This window comes from Excalfactoria chinensis, chromosome 2 (genome assembly GCF_039878825.1).
Source record: "Excalfactoria chinensis isolate bCotChi1 chromosome 2, bCotChi1.hap2, whole genome shotgun sequence".
Taxonomy (NCBI): Eukaryota; Metazoa; Chordata; class Aves; order Galliformes; family Phasianidae; genus Excalfactoria; species Excalfactoria chinensis.
In genome coordinates, this window is record NC_092826.1 from 107,978,385 (window position 1) to 107,984,384 (window position 6,000).

Below are 6,000 nucleotides of genomic sequence, written 5' to 3' on the forward strand. Positions count from 1 at the left end.
GCAGAGCCTGCATCATGCTATTTCACAATAATACTTCAAGTTATGTAGTGGAAATCTAGTTGAGATTTAGTTGAAATCTGTCCTTGAAATAGTTGAATTCAGTTTGGACAATTTCATGTTCTGCAGAGATACTTTGCATGGACCATCAGGTGATATCCAAGGAGGTATTGTTACAATTTGCTTTATGAATCTTCTGTCTCAAGGACTGAACTATTGGTTCAGGTTATCTTCATTGCAAGCTTATTTTGGTGAAGAGAAAAAGAGATTAATTATGGAGCAATTTGTGGCATATATATTTTTTATGGCATATTCTCCAACAAGGTAAGCAATACATTTATGACCAGTGTTTCACCAGCAGACATTTGTATCTACGGTGTTCCCTTACTGGAATTTGGGTTATGATAATAATAAATTATTGTAATTATGATAATAGTGAGATAATACTATTTATTTATTTTACTATAATTTAATTCATTCTTAAAGATACTTACCAGAGTCGTTTCAAATCGATTTTTACAAATCAAAGATTTTTAAATGAATTATTACTGACATAATAAACCATAATGGAACAATCAAGTAGCTTTTCTTAATTGACTTTCTGAACTGATCACTGTTTTATAAATGCAAACCTATTTTTCCCTCTTTTATAGTTCCTTCTGTGTAAGGAATCCCCGTGACCTGGCTTAGAGCAAATGTTTCTTGGTTCTTTTTTGTCTCTTGTGATGTTCTTTCATCTCCTTTTATTAACCTAATTGTGTCTAATTGATAGACGTTCTTTCTTGGCAGTCATCTGCTGTTCTCTCAGACCTGAGCACCATGTTTCTATGTTACGAAGAACATATTAAGGAACACAGTGAGATTTCCAATATCTTTTTATCTTTGTGTGCTTTCTGTTTTCATAACTTTAGTGTATCAAAATGGCTTGTCAGCAGTTTGGATACTTTGGGGAAGAGAAAGGTTAACACTGATGAGATTTAGCTCTTTATACATATATATCACCAGTGTATGAAAATGTTGTTTTGTAAAAACACAGTTCTAAATCATTTTGTCAAAACTGTCAAATGCCCTCAAGGAATAGCTGGCCCTCTGTCAGCTGAGAGCAATGGCTGCCCTCTAGTTGAATACAGAGATTACTTTCCACTTAAGAAACACGGAGAATCTAGAAACGGTGCAGAATGGACCTTATTACACATTTGACACCTGACACCCCCTGCCTTTACCTGCCCAAGGCTACAGTAAGGGAATCAGCAGCAACTGCCCACAAAACCTAAACTCAGGTGCCTTTCCCAGACCTATTGTGACGACAACTCTCATTATCAACTGAAATTATGGCCTGACGCTCTCTGAAATTTCTTTTTCAGGATAAAATGTCTTATGAATACCAAAATGCTGTGCAGTCAACTCTCTGTAGCAACTCTGAACACATGTTGATGTCCCTGTGTTTAGTAACCCATACTCTTCCACCCATCCTGGCCTTACACCTATGCCTGTTCTACAGCCCTTAATGTGTGAGAATGCCACAAATCTTTCACTGTGTCTGGGAGGTGTCAGTAACTCAGTGTGTCCCCACAGCAGACAGAGGCAGAATCCTTCAATTCAGTAGGTAGCTCCTTCTGCTGAGCTGCCTTTTAATGCCTGAACATGCCTTTGCAATCTACTGAAATGCAGGGAAAGTTTTGCTCACCTCCAAAGCACAGCATAATAAATGTATAGGCTGAAGCTTCTGAATTCCTTTGTTTAGCTAGAAGAGGGTTTCCAGCTAACAGATAGGGAGAATGGCCTTTAAATAATACTAAGACAATGAATAATACAAAGAAATTCTATGATGTCAGTGGCCTTAAAAATTGTTTCCACATATACTTAAAAGACTTCTGTATTATTAAATAAGCCCTACCCTTAAGCAAATAAACTATTGTTATGAATATTAATTATCCCCCATCATTTACTTTGCTTTGCTTAGAAGACTTTTTAATCTAGTAATCATGTCAAAAAGTGAGTATGATTAACTCAGTATATTACATTGCAAAGTTAAAAGCATCAAGCATCAAATGACTTCAGAATGATCCTTCCAACTATATATATAAAAATGAGCAAAGGATTCTTTCTGTTAGCTAATATTTACTGCTTAAAGGAAAGTAAGATCCTCTAAGGAAAAATAAAAGTCTGATTTACATTACAGAATGTTAGCCTTCCTTTAACTTCTCTATGTTCTTGTCTAGCAGCATGTATGTTAACTTCCATGCCATTGGTTTTGCTGTATTTAGACATAAAAGATTCGAATCATGGAATCATGGAATGGTTTGGGTTGAAAGGGACCTTAAATATCACCTAGTTCTAACCCCCTATCATGGACAGGTTTACCACCCACCAGCTCGGGCTGCCCAGAGCCCCATCCAACCTGGTCTTGAGCACCTCCAGGGATGGAGCACCCATGGCTTCTCTGGGCAGCTGTGCCAGTGCCTCACAACCCTCTCAGTGAAAAATTTCCCTCTCACTTCTAAGCTGAATCTCCTCTTTTAGTTTAAAAGCATTCCTCTTTGCCCTATCACTATCTAATACAAAGTCATTAAGTATACATTTAAAATATATTAGTTTTATCCAGTTATTTTTTACGTGTTCAATTAAATTCTCTAAATTCTGAAAAATTCTGTACCTGACCCTCTAAGGAGTAAGATTTCCTTTTCTGGAGCGATGCTTAAAAGGCATATATATCTCCATGGGAATATAAGATGTATTTTAAAATCTCCAGGATCCAACATTTCTGATGTTCACACCAAGTAGGAAGAAAATGCAGGAAGAACATCAGTATGTTACATTGTCCTTTGCCTCGACACTGACTAAGAACATCCAGACTTCAAAGGGTGAGGGAAAGTTCAGCCTTCATGCTAAATCAGTTTTGGGCCATGCTCCCGGGATTTGCCAGCTATGCCAATTTTTAAGACATATACTGTAAGATAATGTTAACAGAAAGCAAACCAAAGCCACAACACTCATTTTCCTTTGGCTGGGGGATCAGTTTAAATCCCTAGAGCAGCCGGTGCTGCATCCTTGCAGACAGCCCTCTCCCTGCTAATCCAATCATTGCCATGACCAGAAGCTACTAGCTGCGCAGAGAATTTCCAGATTTTTGCCCTAAGTGTTGAACTGCAGGAACACCAGGCACGAAACAATAACTGGCTCTGGGAAATGAGAAAATAGCTGCTGCCCTCTGCTCTCAACTATGCTGCAGAGAAATACACGCTGCTGAGAGAAGTTGTGCCAGCACTGCTTGTGCACAGCAGCTCAACTGATGCTCTGGTAGGAAACAGAAACAACACTGGGATGTAGTATCAGCTCACATTCACTGTGATTCAAATGTCTTTCTTGACCTCTATGTTATCATATAATTGTAGAGCTGGAAAGGTTGGAGAAGACCAATGAGATCTAGTCCAGCCATTGACCCCTCACCACCATGCCTACTAACCACGTCCTTCACTGCCACATACACACTGTTTTTTAACACCTTCAGTGATGGTAACTCCAACTCCCTGGAGGGCAGCCTGTGCCACTGCATTACCACTCATACAGAGAAGAAATTGTTCATAATATCCAACCTGAACCTCCCCTGGTGCAACTTGAGGCCATGACCTCTTGTCCTATCGCTGTTACCTGGGAGAGGAGGACACAACCTCCTTTCAGGCAGCTTTAGAGAGTGATGAGGTCTCCACTGAGCATCCTCATCTAAACAGTCCCAGTTCCCTCTACTGCTCCCCATAAGACCTGTGTTCCAGACCCCTCACAGCTTCATTACACTTCTCTGGACATGTTCCACTGCTTCAATGTCATTCTTGTAGTGAGGGGCCCAAAACTGAGCACAGTACTCAAGGCGCAGCCTCAGCAGGGCTGAATACAGAGGGATGAATTGGTAAGAAGGGCACTAGCTGTAGGATTGTGCACATCTGTATGAGTAGGGACAACTGAGAACTTAAATAAAACCAACAATCATTGAGCTGGTTTAATAGTGCTGTTTTTGTATGTCTTAAGTTGTTGTGTTCCTATTTATGTACAGCCCTGATTAAAATAATGCTGATTGAATAGTCTTTGGTCCCTGTGTTCAATTTTCTTATGACTAGCCTGAGAGACTGTCTGCTTCTGTATCAATCCCTTCATAACTTAAGCAGAGCAAAGCATGAATTGTTGACTTGGAATCATAGAATCATAGAACATCCTGAGTTGGAAGGGGCCCATAATGATCACTGAATCCAGCTCCTGGCTCCATACAGGACCACCCAAAAATCATACCATATGTTTGAGAGTGTTGTCCAGATGCTTCACAAACACATCCCATTTACCTGGAGCAAGGGCAAACAGCAGGATCAGTGCCATCACTTGTCTACAAAATAGCTACAGCACTGCCCAACTAGTGCCATAAAATCATAGAATCACAAGGTTGGAAAGGACCTACAAGATCATCTAGTGGGCAGGACAGTGGATCTTTCTGGCTTGTATTTATTCAACTCCTGTTAAGCCGCCTTTTGCTCTTTCGTAAGTGACACAATTTAGAAGGAAACAGAAACTCTTTCTGCTATCACCTGCCCTTTCCGGTAGCTCAAATAAGTGTCTCCAGCCAGCTTTATTACATCTGTGTCTCTATCCCTTCCTTCCTCCCAGTGTTTGTGACAACTGCTACCTCCTGGTTGAACCTTTTCAATCTCTGTGACAAACGCTGTTCTAGCAAAGCGTGGTCAGTGCTCCCCAGCACACCTCCTGCAGAGAAAATGAGGTCATGAGCATGAATGCTGCTGTTATTTATTCTTCTCGGCCCTTGGCTGAGTCCTAACAACTGTCTCAGGAGGCTCACTGCCAGCAAGGCTTGGAACACCCTTGGAGTATATTTGAGGGAGTGGGGGAAAGCGTTTCTGTGCTGCTCTTCTGCAGAGCAGTGCCACAGCTTAGTTGAGCGATAGAATCTAAGTCCTGCAAGTAACTTAATCTAATTTTTTTAATAGACAAGCCTTTTGTTTAGAGTAAGTGCTAAAACAATCAGTGGAAGTTTCCAGTCTCTCAAACGGATATTATTAGAGAATTAGTGCATTATTAAGGGGGCGGTGTGTTTGTCCTGGGTCTTAGCAAAAACCGACTCATGCTGACATCCTTCCTTTTCTCTAAATATGTCCTTGCTAAGGGCAAGTCAGAGATTTAGAATGCTCATTGAAGACTTTTTAAGTAAAAAATAGTTAGCAGCATCGGCAGAGAGAGGATTTACATTTAATCACGGTGATGCAAAACTAAACATGATTGTACACTGATTTTTGTTAAAATGCTACTATTGTTGTTTTGTTTTTTTTTTTAACTTTTCTTTTCTCCTCCCTTTGTTAGCTCACTTTATACAAGCGGTTCCTTGCGGTTTGTCTGGTGTATCAGTAAGCATGTACAATTAAGCCAGTGAGAGGAGTACTGCAAAACAGATGTGAACACAGCCAGGCATAACGGAGTGAGTGAGCTGCTGGAAGCACCACGTGTAGAAGGCCAAGTGTGCTCTTGTTTTCTGAGTTCTGGCAGGGGAAGGCAGTTGGCTGATAGTGGGTGTTTTGAACAGCCCTGCGGCTTTGCGGTCATACTGTGCAATATCACTTGGGACACCAGCTGGATTCCTGATGTGGAATTACTGTTCCCTGGCTGGGACGTGCCTCACAGAGCAACCTGCCTTGTGTAGGAGAGCTGGAGAGCTCTGTAAGAGGCAGCTTCCCTCTGCACACAGATGGATGGTAACTGCAGGAAACGGAGTCAATGTGAAGGGAAAGAAGGCCAGCAAGTGTGGTGTGAGGGAAATGCAGGGCCCTTGGATTGATTTGGGAATAGCTTGAAAAGAGTAGAATGGGTGTCTTAGCTTACATTTCAGCAGCTACAGAAAACCAGTCTGCAGTACTGAATTGACAAATACTGACATCACGTAATTCATACATCAAGGTTTTCACAGCTTTCCAGAGACATGCTCAAGTTTTCTTCAGTGTAAACTTC